General features: G+C 31.7%; 1 protein-coding gene and 1 long non-coding RNA gene across 5 annotated transcripts in view; one reads left to right on the forward strand and one right to left on the reverse strand.

The window, feature by feature from the left end:
• LOC108004365 (uncharacterized) overlaps window positions 1-16,206 on the reverse strand; it is a 45,804-nt gene that overhangs the window by 18,954 nt on the left and 10,644 nt on the right. The gene's annotated exons all lie outside the window — the stretch shown is intronic.
• On the forward strand, window positions 8,477-9,645 carry LOC133666877 (uncharacterized). The gene is made up of 3 exons (XR_009831675.1): window positions 8,477-8,796; window positions 8,878-9,095; window positions 9,267-9,645. It is a non-coding gene; the product is annotated as an uncharacterized LOC133666877 (long non-coding RNA).

Raw genomic sequence — 16,206 nt, forward strand, 5'->3', positions numbered from 1 at the left:
GTTTCGTAACTATGCTTCTAAAGTGCGAGAGAACTTTCGTGTTTCTTCGCGGAGAAAGAGAAGGGATAAAAGAGAGAGACAGAGGTAGAAAGAGAGGAAATTCCTCTGTTTGCTCTGGTTCCTCGGCTGGAAATGCCAACAGGAGGAACTTTGGCCCCGAAATTCGCAACGCTTTGCGATCGAGTCTCCCGGAAAAGAGGTTGTCCAGCCTTCGAGTGACTTCTAACTGTTGCGACGACTAAACGATTCGGGTTAAAGTGGATTTAATTAGAGACGAGTTCGAGAGTCAAGTGGAAATTAACGTCCATTTCGTTCCAAGTTCCCCAGGTGATTTAACGTGTTGTTCCTTCTCCTTTTTGCCATTCCTGCATTCTACATTGTGACTTCGTTACGTAAATTTGAAATCGTTTGAAACTATTGTTTCCTGGCAATGGAAATTTGGAATGAATTTCAAATGGAGAAACAGGACGACACGATTGATTTCAATTTCGAAAGAAAGATAATAAAAATACAGCGAAAAAAAATATATATATATATAATAGATATTACATAGATAGAATATTACATACAGATAATAGAATACCTTTTTCATTTTATCTTTGATTATGCAGATATAGCGTATGAGGTTAATATCAGATACGTGAAATTATATTACGAATTATGCAAAGTTCAGATTGAATAATGAAATAATTCACATAAAATGCCAAATAAATATTGAAAATTCGTAAAATAAATTAAAAATCCATGAATAGTATTTTGTTATCCTTGGAAGAAGGAATATATGTATTACTTGGTTTAGTTTAGAATCCAGCATCTTTTCTCGAAAAATAATAAAAATTCTTTCTATTTCGATAAATAATTTTTTCATTTCAAGATGGACACATAAATACATAAACATATCACTTGAAACTGCAATTAATTTCTCGATGTAGGATTTACGATTCGATATAATAGAACAATTCATCGATTTATTTCGAAGCAACCATTCCAATAAATCCTCACCACATCCTGTAATATGTATATACGTAATTACATAATATTCATTAACAAAATCATCGAAACAGATAATGAAATTATTCAAACTATGTGTAAATATTATAAAACTATTACATGATTCATTTTTAATTTCATTTCATTCGATGAAAAATTACTCGTTCGAATCGAAACGCATAATTTTCTCAATCTAATACATTTTATTTCTTTTTCAGATAACAGAGTAATAATAAAGCTGGAAATACCCGAATGCAAGGCAATTAAATCGTTTCCTCGATTTGCAGTAAGGGATTAACCGGTAATCGCGTTTAATGTGTAAAAGCCAAACAAATGAAACGGGTCTTTTCATCGTGCAATAATTAAAGGGTTGTTCATTTTGGCGACACCAAAGAGCCTGGAGTTGCAAAGAGAGCTAAATCCTACATACAAACGTGCAAGCTGGTTCGGGGTGCGTCGACGCCGGGAACACTTTGTCCAATTTCTCTTTCACGCTTCAATGTGATGCATATGACAACTTGTCTTAAACGTTTGTGCATTTATGCACACGTGTGTAATTTGCATTTGAGGAGAAGGAAGGGAGACAAGGGCATGTTATGCAATTTCCGAAACTGCTGTCGAGATGGCTGATCAAAGTTTAAACCCGATACGACGCTCGTTTGACGGGTGGCTAGCTTGGTTGATGGTTTAAGCAGCGATAACCGATCCATATTGATCGAACGTCCATTTTATCTTAAGTGCTTCGATGCCTCGTGGATTGAAGAGAGTTTAGGTACAACTTAAAATGATTTATCGAACGTCGAAGGAAAGGGAGTTTCCCCGCTATCCGATTAAATAACGTAAGAAGCTTCTGGACTAGAGGCTCTAGTGGATGAAGCTTTTCTGAAGATTTCGTTTTCTTTTTTTTTTTGTTTCTTATCAACACTTGAAAGTTTCGTGGAGATTTATTTCAGTTCATATTTACGTATGTATTATTTTTGTTATTAATAATTAATAAGATTTCAAAAAGAAGGATTTGCAAAGTAATAATTAAAATAATTTTGAGGATTTGGATTTATTGGTATTTGATAAAAATATTTTATATATATTCTTTTAAGGTAAGTTCTTTCGAATTAATTATTTTTCCTTTAGTTGTATGAAAAACAAATTTTCATCATTCGCGTTTTACTGGTCTGAGAATTCATGAATAAATAAATATACGAATTCATGAATAATAAATATAAAGGATGAATATTTATATGCATTCGATGTAGATTGGAAATGATCTTTTGGTTATTTAAAAATTTTGTAGAAATTAAAATAAATAGTGTAAAGAATGGACGTATATACGTGAATCTAGAAATACATACTAGAATGATCTATTGATCATTTGGTATCTCAGAACTTAGATAGGAGTCTTAATGGGTTATCAATCATTCTATTTCATGGACGTGAAATTGGATCTAATCATGATTTAGTTTATGACTCTAATCTATCTCAAAAGTTAATAGATTTGTGAAGATCTTCTAACTGATTGTTATCAGTTAAACATTCAAATATTCTAAATATAAAATAAAAAGAATTAATTAGACAAAATCAATTTATAACTACAAAGAAATTATTTCTTTATAATTATAAATTTTCTTCTTTTTAAATTGTACATTTCCAATAATTATTCCATCAAATTGAAACTTTTGAATAATTAGAAAAACAAGGAGAAAATTAATCGTCAAAACAACTTTGCAATTTCTACGAAACTCCAAAAGGATCACAATTCAAATCTCTCAAAATTAACAACGGCGTACAATCAATTGTAAAAAAAAAAAATTTATTCTCGAATCACAAGGGTGAAAAAGATATCGAGATGAAAATCGCTGCCCTCGATCGCGCTTCACTGTCAAGGACGCAAAGGCCGCGTGCACGCTTCCTCGAAGCAAAGATCAACGACCTGGCGTACGCACTAGATGAGGGAGTAGAACGGCTGAGGGCGGAAAAAGTGACGGTACGCCGTGACAGACGGCAATGACTTGCCTGCTCGCACGAATTAACCTACCTTTCCTTAATCTCATTTCGTCAATATCAGCCAAAAGATGAACGCGAATCGATAAATTATTCCGAAATCAATTCTCGTCGAGTCGATTTTCATTTAGATTTATGGGAAGAATTGTCTTATATTTTGGATATTGAAAATATTTTTTATTTAACGAGATGATATATTTCGTAATTTAAATGCCATCTTATATTGCGATAGTATAAAATATACAGAAGAAAAACATTGAAATTATATTGAATCCGTAAGAATCGATCTCATCGAGGTGATATTTTTTTAAAAATTGTTTTATGCGCGTGTAAGCAACGGGAACACAGAGTTTATTATTCGTTTTGATGAGGAATTATTAATTGAGACACATAAAATGTATAAAGATTTCTGCAAAGGAAAGGGATAGTGAAAAAGAGCCCTTTTGGATTCATTTTTGCATATATATAATCATCCATTCGTATCATCCATTCTTGAATAACCCTATATACATTGTATTTTTCAGTTTTCCGCTCGATGTCATCAAAGTTTGTTGATTGTAAGAGTTGTAAGCTGATAGTTACAAGGGTGAAATTGATATGTTACGTCATCGAGGGTATGTGTCACGTGAAGTTTGGAAAATTTCAGAAGGGCGTTTTGTTATTGTGGGGTGTAACGCAGAAGAGAGTAATGTTTTTGCCTCTTCCGGTTGAACGTGTGGGGTGAATGTTGATAGATTTATCACGCATAAGGGAATTGTTCTTTGCGTAGAAACGATATATTTTTATCTTGCCTGGGGAGATTATTTTCGTTTTGATGACATTGTACACAAGAAATTGTATTTTTAAGAAGAAGGGGAGAGATACTAGAGGGAAGCATTATTGTTGAAGAATTGTAATTGCAGTTTCGAGGCGATTTTTAATAATAATAGAAAAGGTAGGTAATAAATAGAAAAACGTTATTTTAAAAATTAATATAACTAGTGCAAAAAAAAAAGAATGCATTTTACCATACTAAATCCTTCAATAGATTTCAAAATTCATTAAAAATTCACTCCAATTAGTTTTTCCTCCGATACGTACAACTTCCTAATTAACATAGTTAAATAATTTCTGAATTGAAAATTGTCATTTTAATTCTAACTATACGAATTGAAATTAAATTAAAATTAAACTTCAAATTATGTAATCAAAATTTTTATGTGGCATTCTTTTTTCAATCATTTCGAATAACGATTCTCAAATAATATTGGCTGCTTTGGCTTGGTCGAAAGAAATAATCCAAGAAAATTAACATTTTTTTCCTCCATTGAGTTCCCATTTTTATACGACGACAAGAAGAAAACTGAATCGGAGAGATAGAATTATAAAAGCGTGGCAAGATATTCCAATCCGGACCAACTTTTCTAAGGGGTATTGTGTGTTCCTTCACTCCCAGAAGGGTTGAAGGTACAAGTCAGATGGCGGAAGTTTTCGAGAGAGTTCGAAAGCTTACCCGGATATGTCTTCTCCCATTCATTTTTTCTCCGGTAAACGCAATTCGAAGTTTCGAAGAACAAACGTAAGGGTAGAGAAAGGGGAGAGAAAGTTTCAGCGATACTTTACGCTGGTACTTCCTCGCGACAGTTCTTGAGCCGTAAAAATTTATTTAATCTCGTTTCTGTCTCAGAACATTGAAAATTTTATCGACTGTCATATTATTAGAACGATACAAATTCACTTCACGAATTTATGCCACTTAGATCGTTGCTCTTTTCTTTTATTTTTTTAATTTTCTTACATCCTAGAGATAGATATAATTGGAAAGAAACCATTTCGAAGTTTAAAATATTCGAAGACCTCTTGTTAATTTCGTGGTGAAATTAACAAGATGAATTGTGCTATATAATAATTTTAATAGGGGATTTTCGTAGGGATTTTTAAAAAAGAATATAATAATTCTGAAGAAATTCCAATATTTTTATTTAAATTGCAAAATTGCTTTAAAAATCATATTGCAGATATGTTTACTCGAGTAACGAGAACATTAATTACAAACTTGATTATTTCATATTAATGAAAATATGATAAATGATTACCATCGATTTAATTATTAAACCATTGTTATTACATCATCAATTAATTTAATGTTTTTAAGTATAATAGAAACATATAATAATTCATCGATTCTGATATTGCTACCAGAAACTAATATTTATTTTTCTGGCATAAGTTACATTTCAATTTATTATTAAACTTAAAATTATCTCTGAAATATCTCATCGTGATCATTTCTCGGAAATAAGATCGCGAGATTACATTTTGCAAATATTTCTGAAGTAAAAAATTATCATTTTTAAATCTGTTTAATTAATAAATTTTCAAATTGAAATCAAAATTTATATATACTTGATGTTAAAATTATAATAAAATTATCAACAATCTTTGTATTGAATTCTAGAAAAAATATCTGAATTTATTTTTATAATTCGTTATAATAAAAAATAAAAATAAAATAAAAAATTAATTTTTTCATTCAAATAATATACAACAAATATTATTTACACACTGGATCGTTTAATTTTCAAATTTTACATTTTATATTTGTGAAATATATCGATCATTTCGCGAATCAATTGAATAAAATATTTAACAAAAATCCATATTTACGCTTCTCAGAATTAAAAATTAACATTCATCCTGCATGACCTGCACTTTATTTAAAAAAAAAAACGAGCACAAACTGTACTCGAGGATTAATTAACCTATCCAATTCGAAACTCTTGTACGGAAAATAAACTTGATATTGATCACCACTTCGGAACACGTGATACCAACTTGGGGCGGAGACCTTTGTCTCGAGAAATTTACCATTCTTGTACATTTTTTGTACAAGATATCGAGAATAGAAAGTCGTTTCGCGAATTTCAGAATGGCTGGTCCCGTGTAATTTTAATCGGGAATGCTTTTTGCTCGTTTCGAACGATCGGCAATGGTATTTCTAGACGCGAGGCCGACGCACTGTGGCCCAGTTTAGAGGTGCTCGTCGTCTCTGGCCTACATCTGGCCTTCTTGTATTTACGCGCGATACGATTCGAGGCCGTGAAAATTTTCTGTACACGCGAACGATTTCGTCTAAACGTCTATATAAAGAAAAAAAAAAGAAATTAAAAAGAACTGAAGGAAGATTAAACGATACGAGACATTATAAAAATTGTATACATAAAATTCTTGATTATTCGATCCAGATTGTATATGAAAGATGGAATATATGTAATCGTCCAATAAATTTTTAATTGACCATTCTTAATTTTCAAAAATATAACGTGGAAAGAGAATTTTTAATATTTATTTATATCAAACGTTTTGCACTCCATTTGAATTGAATACTATAAATATCCTTAAAATATTTCAAACTGTTTATTAGATTCTAAAATCAATAGTTTTAGTTTAAAATATAATATTGTATTTGCTTGTAGGGATTCTTAATGAGCTTTATCTATTCGGTCAAATAATTTAGTTGTCTCAATGTTAAATGGAAAATGTACGTGTATATGTTATGTATGAGAGGCACATTCCGTTGTTTCGTACTTTGCACTGTAAATGAAAGATAAATACGTGAAATATAAATCTAAATAAAATTAAATTTCGTTTAAAAGAAAAAAATTAAAATTATCATACATCGTGTGTAATTTATAAATATAATATATGTAAAATGGAAAAGAATAAATCTATTTTTTCACAGGCAAAATTCCATTCAACGCCCATTCATCTCAATTAGTTCAGTATTTTATTCAGTATTTCTTTAAAAACTGTTCACAATTATGTTTCTCTTTATTTTTTTCATGAAATTCATTTTATTTCATATTATTTTCTATTTTCATTTCACTTTACTTCTTTCACATCATTTTCCATAATTTCATATTATTCTCTGTTTCATTTCATTCCATATATTCATATTCTATAATCCATCTATCTGATATACAGACATATTAAAGTTTTGATACAAAAGAATATATATAAAAAAATAAAAGGAAATATTTCACGTATTTTTGTTTTAAAAAAAATATTCCTTCGTTGCAATATATTATAACGAAAGATCGTACAATTCATATTTTCATAAAAATTTTGAATCTCGTATCAAAGTTGAAATGGAATTGGATCTAAATTCAGATTATACAATGATTTATTGCGAGATAAGAATGCGAGATTTACGGTTAATAAAACTGTAAAATGGCATGAAATGTATTGCAATTTTAGACGAGGTTATTCCCAATTGTACGTCTAAAAGTATGTCGTAAAGGAACGTTAAATGTGAACATTAATTATTCTCTCCCTATTGACCCATTTTCATAGTCAAAATTCAAAGGCAAAGTCACATAAATTATCGACAGTTTCTCATTAACATTTCGATATATTTTATATCTATTTCATATTTACGTGTTAATAAAATCAATTAATTTATTATAGTTGAACTTTGTATAAAATATTTTAACAAGAATAATTCGAAAAAAAATATTGTGTTAAAAATTTGACAAAAATCATAAACTTTATTTTAAATGATTGCAACAATTCATTTCTTTTTTTGAAAATTAAAAAATTTTAATAGCACCGAAATAAAAATGCATAAATAACAAATAATGCTAATAAAAGGAATAATATATAAAGAATAAATATTCAAAAAAATAAATATTGGATACGATAGAAGGTATCTATTAAAATAACGTGAAAATAAATAAATCCGAAAAATTGCGATACATTTAAAAAGCACACATGTTTCATGCAGCAAAAAATGTGGTAAACTATAAATAAAATAAATATCTCGAAAAAAAAGATATTAAACACGATAGAAAAATATTATAATATTATACGTATAAATATTGGATCAATATGAAATTTTAAAAATAAAAAAATAGCATTATTCGAAAAAAATTGCGGCTCCTTATAACATGATAAAAGAACTCATGATAATAATAAAAGAAAGACATGATCAATAATCAAAGCAAAACAAGGCAAAACTTTCGAAAACATATAATATATAAATACCACGTTAACATAAAACAAAAAATTCAAGAAGATAAATAATCACAATTACCCTTTATTTCTAAGAAAAACATGTTTAATATAATAAGATGACGAATGACCAATAATACAAATAAAACAAATAAATATTCAAAACAAGATACAATATCAATGAAATAAAAATACTTAATAATATTACAGGAAAATATAGGAAAATTATACTAGGAAAATAACTAGTTGAATTTTATTTCTAAAAATAAAATAAAGATAATTTATAATATAAAAAAAAAATACAAAAAAATAATCAAACTACAGTAATGATTTAATTTCAGGATCTTCCTGGATCTCGGTGGCTCTCGGAGCATGCACAGCTATCGATGCACAAGGCACAATGGCTTGGAATAGCCACGATAACGGATTTCTACGATCTTTTTTATCGGCTCGGGCGTTTTCCCTGCAGCAGGAGGCCGAGTTAAATTAAGTATGAACGGCTATAAATAAATCTTACACGGTATTTTTCGATGCATCCGCTCTAGCGTGTGTTATGGGCGCAGTCGAGCTGTTTTATGCACGTGTTTGTCGCGCGTTGAGAACCGTGAATACTGCGCGACTACAACTTCGAGGTTCTTGGCCCCTTGTCTAAGTCAGACTCGAATTTTCTTGAAACTTGAAAGAGGGATACCGTCTCTATAAGAATGTGCAGACTCGTAGTATATATATATATATACGGTTCCAATCTTTAGAGATTTATTGCGATCAGTGGAACAAGTGTGCGTCTAGCGAAGGAATATTAGAAGCGAAAGGAAAGAGGTAGTGGTTTTAATATTGCAACTTGCTCGTCGAATATCCAGTCCCTGTCCTATAAAAAGATTGCAAAATATCGGTTTTCAGTTAACTAGAGCTGGTATTCGCAGAAGGAATGCGGATATATCTAAAGATATATAGAGCTTTATTCGATGGATATATCGAGTAAATTTCTTATCTTAGATGGAGAGGTGCTGAATTATAAATTTTATAGAAATTTTGTTTACGATGCCACTGGATGCTGGATTTTTATGCAAATTTAATTTTGAATGTAAATGTAAATCTACTATCGATTTTAGATTAAGGTAAGTCAGATCATTATTTTTAACGTATCTTCTTTCCAATATTTATCGTTTCAGCATATTTCTTCTACAATGCATAATTTATTTTCTAATTTTTATGTTATCAGAATATTATTAAAAGAAATAGAAAAATAATAATAATTTATATAAAAACAAATAAATTTTTATTTACAGCCATTCACCAAAATTTATCGATTCAAATCAATTCCGGACATTCATCTCTTTCATCCGCAGTCAGCAATGACATCCGGTCGTCCAACTAGGGGGATGATAATCGAACACAGTGGAAGTGTGGCAAACAGAGAAAGGGGGAAGACTCGTCCAAACAGGGAAGATTGAAATTTCGTATCGATTAGCTTTTCATTCCGGGGTGAATTTTCGTCTTGGATGGGGTCGTCGAGCTCCGACGACGCTCGATCTTCGTTTCTATTCAGGAGCCAGTCGTACGAGTTCTTGAAATATTTGCAATTCTGTGTCAAGCTAAGATCGGTCAGAATATTTGCTGCATACCTTCTTCGTTAGTTTTATCCGCATATTTAGAATTTCATTTCAAATGAACAAAGATTTTATTATTTTCATACAACATTTATCTTCTAACATATTCGATAATTTATTGAATAGATTTGAATAGATTGTTAGATTATCTGGTTCAATTCTTTATTCGCATTTCTTATTTTTTAACGAAGAATATTTTTATTGGGTTTTATATCCTATTAAATATGTAATAAATACAATGGTATGCAATTACTTTTTTTAGCCATTGTATGTTTTTTAAGTTTCTTTCTTTCGTTTTATCATACATAAATATCCATGTAGATTATACAAAAAATTAAATTGTGTTAGCAAACAAATCAACGATTATTAAAACATTTTAAATAAATAATTTTTTCAATTGTTTCCATTTAAAAAAAAGAAAGGAAAATATCTCTACTGTCCGGTATAAATACCAATAATCTCTGCCATGAGGAATAAATGAATTTTCCTTCTTGAACCACGTCCTCAATATCCTACTCCATATTCTCTTCGTTAAAAAAAAAAACTCTCAATTCGGCCGAGAAATGCGAGATAACAGCCGATGATTAATTTAATACTCAACGTCTGTTCGCGGTTAAGAGGTTCCAATCAACCGAGGGTGAAAATACGATAAGACATTTCCTATAATTTTCGCAATTTCACGAGTAACGATTCTATCATCCAGTCTCTCCCCCAACTATCCCTCTTCCTAGACGGTTAATAATGTAGAGAATATTTATGACCGAGCTCCGCACGGTTTACGATTGCATCGCCAGCTTTCAGAGCTTTTCTACCTATCTGCAATTCAACTTACGTAGTTCTATTTAAATACAGCACCCAACGGAATATCCGTCGCAAGCTCGATAATTCACGTTATCGATTCCTTTATTATTTGATTAATCGTCTTTTTCTTTATTTCCGTTGTATTTCAAGATAATACGTTTATTTGGCATTTTAAAGACAGACTTGAGGAAAATTTGAAATAAAGTAACGTTTCGAATCGATATCGATACGGTATTAGTCTTGACAAGAATTTCTTGTGAGAAAGAAAAAGAGAAAAAAGAAAAAAAGAAAAGATTTTTGAAATAAGAATAAATATTTTTATATATTTTTCGAATGATACAGGATTTTGCAAATAAAATTTTCTTTGAAATGATATTTACGTGAAGAAATAATATTTGGAGTATATTAATATCGATTCGTACAAACATTATTTTGAAATAAATTTCTTAAGTAAGATACGATTTTTTAATAAATAAGATAAATAAGATAAATCTAAATTACTAAATAAATAATTATTATTAATTAAAGAAATTAAATATTTATTTGTGATTACCTGGTTCGAAAATCTAATTTTTCTGTTCAAAAGTGAAACGATACGTAAAATTTCACAAATCTTTCCACAAGCAAAAAAGAACGTGCAGTGTTTGATGTTTGATTGCAGTTTGAAGAAGACTTCATTTACGTGCGTTTGTGCCTCTGTTATTTACACTCGTGGGTGGATGCTCCAACAGATATACGGTTTTATAAAAAATTCTTTTTAACGGTCAATTTCCCCTTTACGAATCTTGTTATTGATGCGAAATTCTCGTTTCAGGTATTCTGTTTGTCGTCGTTTCTGAATCCGTGGGAAGTGAAATTACGTGGGAAAAGACACGTTAATCAGCATTATCGAGGAATTCGAGATCTCTAAAATGATCTCTTTCAACTATTTATATCTTTTATTTTTAGAAAACTTAAATTATTTTATTTCAGGAAATTTTTCAAACTCCTTTTACTTTATTCATTACTTATTAGCTTTAAAATATATTATTTTACAAGAAATTTTGATTATATCAAAATTGAATGAGAGATAATAATTTTATTACTAAAAATAATATTATTTTAGAAATTCCAATTCCATAAAAAAAACATTCTCGTGCCATCATTTTTCAATATTCAACCTCCCCTATTTTCTCATCCTTTCCCGATAAACTATGCCGAAAACAATCCCTCTAAGGATCAAAGCAATCTTACTTTAAACAAAACGAATGTGGATAATATCGGGGAGGAAAGTGCTGCAATCTCGTGCGTGGTTCGAAGCAAAAATAAAACGATATCGGAAAAACGTGCAACACGATACATCGAGGGATAGGATGGTGTAAAATTAACTACTTTCGACAACACGGAGGCGTCGATGTGCCGTTGTTCGCAGAAACGTTGTCGTCGATTGCATAAAAAGGAAATCACTAAATGTGCATAGCGACTTTGTAATTTTTCCTCAATGGATCCTCTTTTCTCAGATCAGTTATATAATTTAAATGCTTCTTCAACCGGAATCAATTTTATTTTTCTTTTAGTAATAACTTGTCTGCTTTTTCTCGAGCTCAACGATTAAATTTAGATTGAATTAATAAAATTACTCGAAATCGAACGATGATAATTGGTGGTTAATAATTGGTAAATTAAATTCTAACGATATATTTCTGTGTTCTAAAATAAAGTATTTTTCAAAAAATAAAATTAATCGGTTTGGTTCAATTACAAGCAGTTTGTAACTTATGTAAATATGATTCCTCGAATTATATCTCGAATTTAAAGCGGTAATAATTAAATGAATAAATGCATGGTATCAGATAAAAAATGAAATGGCGCATTTCGAGACATGGTACAATGCCGTTCGATGCTGAACGTCTTTGACCCTTTCGCGGGTCATTTGCCCGAACTTTTAACCTCTGACCTTTGCCGGAAGAAGAACGCTCTCCCATTTAATCAGACACGCGGCCGCGTTTCGCCATTTTTTTCTTCCTCCTCTCGGAATGGTAACATTTCGAAAACTCCCCTTTTCAAACGATGAATGTTCGGTTAGTCGAAAAAATTTTACTTTGAAACCTCTCTTTCGCTTCTTCTTTTTTTTTTCTTTCCTTTCCTTTCCCTTCCACATCTTTCGGTTTCAATTTTACCCCTTAAAGGGTGCATTCTAATAATCGTGCACCACCCTTCTCGCACATCAACTTACCTTTCATCGTGGCGAATTCACTTGCCCAAAGAAGGGATATAGGCGAACGTCTAAATTACCTTCGTTAGAAACACCGACACGTGTCCGCGTTTTAATAGTGAGCTCGTGGTCGTCGACTCGAGTTTCGAGTAATTAATTCTAAGGTGGAAACGATGCGAGGATTTCGTGCCGCGACGAACCTTTTGATAAATCTCTCCGTGTTTTTCTTTTTTTTTTCTCTCTCTCTCTCTCTTCTTAATTCTCCTTCTGCTTATTAAAGTGACATTGCGTTTAAAATTACAGTGGTGTAACGATTCTACTCGCCACATGGTATAACGGTATATTTTTTTTTTTTGCTCATTGGTTGGAAAAAAATTCGTTGGAAAAGAAATTGTTCATGAAAGAAAACGATTGAATTGTTTGCCTCGCGAAAGAATCTCTTTTCGAGTTGGCAACAATCACTTTGTATATCTTCCTCTTTTTTTTCCTTTCTTTCTTTTTTTTTTCTTCCTCCGTTTTCCTCCGCGATTCATCGATCCAGCTTGTAATCATTGTTCAAACTGCCTCGCGAATGTTGCCAACAGCCTGTTTTATGAAACTTGTTTACATTCTGGGAGCATTAATATGGATCCATCTCGTCTCGTAGGCTATGAGAAGATTCCGATGAACGATTCAATCTATATTCGAGAGATTGTGTATACAAGATTCCTCCCCCCCTTTCCTCGGTGTCGTGGTAACAACGTGGCCTCGTTGGAGATATGTGATTAAGGGATGGATGTGGGATAATCGAGGGAAAATTCAATTTAAATTTCATTTAAATGGGACTCAGGATTTGAATAATAGCATCATTAATTGCCTATATATCCGGAGTACCTCTTTGTATCAATTTATCGATGATTAGCAACACTTGCGACGCTCTTCCGACTTTCAGAGACAATAATTAAACCTCAATTATAGAAGCCTAGACTCGGAGTCTTGAACGAGTATTTGCTTTTCTTGGGAATTTCGTTATAATTTAATGCGAGAGATGTTTGTATATTATTTACAAGATTTATTACTATGATTACAATTGATTCGTAATTTTTGTACAATAACTTTTATAATTATAAATCTTTTATAGTTAACATAGAATAATTGTTAAAGCGAATATTTATGCATTTGTGGAAAAATGTATACGATAGAGAGACAAAAGAGGATATAATAAATTGAAGAAGGAAATTATTTAAATCTCCTTTCTCCAATTATGATTAACATCGTCACGTTCCCCATACAATCTGCATCTATAACCCATCCCAAGTATCTTTATTGTTCATCAATTTTCATGAAATTCTTCGTATTCGAGAGCAAAAAGCAACATTATTACACTTCTTATTTTTTTTATATTGCACAAAATTAACAGAGTTGAAATTCCATTTGCAGAAGCGGCCAATGCACACTGCCAAAAATTGGACATTCCAAGCGCGAAGGGGCCAAACTGTAATCAACAAACATCCATGTTGGCCAAGCTTTCTCCAAATAGAGAAAAAAATGTCCGCGGTTCATCAAACTAGCCCGAATTATCTTTTAAGCGGCTCATCACTGGCTGCCGGTTTCGACTCTTGGCAGGAGAAACGCGCGTATTTGGTCAGACGTCTAGACACTTCTATCCGGCGGAGGGGCGTCTGCACCGAGCGCATCTCCTCGAACGAAGGGAAAAGTTTATTTCTTATCTCGGCGCCTACATCTCTCGCGTCGTATCTTTCGCGATTGATTCCAATTCGTAGACTGCGCGACTCTCGATAAAAAAGAAGAAGAAGAAGAAGAAGAAGGAGAAGGAAATTCCACGCTCGATGAGGTGTGTTACCAGAAGAGGAATATTATTCGGGGAATATGAGGCACTTTTCGGGAATTATAGGAGATTCGATGTATTCGGGGAATATAGGGCGAGCAGGTTCGGGTATTGTGGGTGGGTGGTCGTGAATTATTGATAGGACCGAGATGGAATCGTGTATGAGTTTCGAATTGTAGAAAAATTTTATAGAAGAAAAAATATCGCGGTAAACTTTACCGTGTCGTAATTAATTAATTTTCCTTTTTTTGTTCGATCTTTTAGAATATAATACTTTTTTTTTGTTTGGTAGAAATACTCGGTAAAATTTCAATAAAAAACAAGAATTTCAATGGTAAAAAATATAATGTACTGAGATATATTGAGATAATAACTTAAATTAATAAAGTTCGCATGTTTCAGGTGTAATGTAAATTTAAAGCGTTGAATTGAATCTCACATTATAAAATTACGCATCATCAATGGAGTATTATAATTGCTTCTGATCTTTACAATATGGGAGTAATCATTACAATATCATATAATTAAATCCAAAAGGACTAATTTATATTCAGGATGATTATTTTTTCTTTAAAAAACCGATATATCCATGAAACAATATGGAATAAATATACAGAACCACGACGAAACGACTCCAAAGAATCAAAATTGAGATTCCCACTTCTTCCCAATCGAACGTTCTCCGATTGCCGGTGCCAAGAACGACCCACTTCCACCCCCATCCCCTGCTCGATCAGCGTTTCCCGAATGTCACACTCAGAATTGCATCATCCCTCACACCCTCCCAATCCCGGAATGTCGCATTTTTTCACTCCCATTTCCCACAATTCCCATCCCAGCAATCCCTCTCACGCGCCACCCCTAATTCTCAATACCGATTTCCAATACCGATTTCGTGGAAATCGTAAAAAGGAAAAAAAGATCGAAAATTTGTGGCGATGCAAATTTCCAAACGACACGTGTATGTACAATCCGTGAAAATTCGTACGTCACTTGCACGTATATATATATATATATATATATACACACACACACACATACATACACATATTTTCTATCCGCACAGACGCGTGCAATGAACCTGCGTGTTCGGTTCAACAAACCACGTGAGAGAGAGAGAACGTGAGCGTGAGCACGGCCCGAGAAATTTCAAGCGTGATAAAGCGTTGTTTATTGCGACGCTTGTGCACATTGCACACCACCTACTTACGTTGTTTCCACTACAGGAAGTGTATCGAGGTTATTGATAGTGATAACGCCGTACCACGCGTTACGATACGTACGTAGAGAGGCTGGCCGAGCTTTTTCGTTTTTCTGAAGCGATTGGCGGCCACGATAAAAGAAGGATTGCGAGCTTGAACGTTGGCGTTCTTTTTATCGGGAGTTAGATTATCTCGTTATTAATTATGGCAACGAACGGGGAATGCAAAGTACGATAATTTGAGAATCTATTTGAAGTTACGTAAAAATAGTAATTGTGGAGTTTTTTTTTTTAACGTAAATCAGTTAGGCCAGAAATAATTATTTAAACGATAAGATTTTTATTTTGTTTTATATTTAACGTTAAAGTAAGACGTATAAATAGAAGATAAATTATATTGATTAATTTTATTTAGCATTTAGAGATATGTGTTATTTGATATTGGTAGAAAAAGTGTTTTTTCTTTTAGAAATTTTTATTTCCAGAGAATCAAAATATTTTTTGAATATATATATATTATTATATATTATAATAAGATAAGTAATTTTCATTTAATGATAGAATTTTTTTCAAAATATAATGTAAAGTCTTTACA

Source organism: Apis cerana, linkage group LG10, assembly GCF_029169275.1.
Source record: "Apis cerana isolate GH-2021 linkage group LG10, AcerK_1.0, whole genome shotgun sequence".
In the NCBI taxonomy this organism is placed as follows: Eukaryota; Metazoa; Arthropoda; class Insecta; order Hymenoptera; family Apidae; genus Apis; species Apis cerana.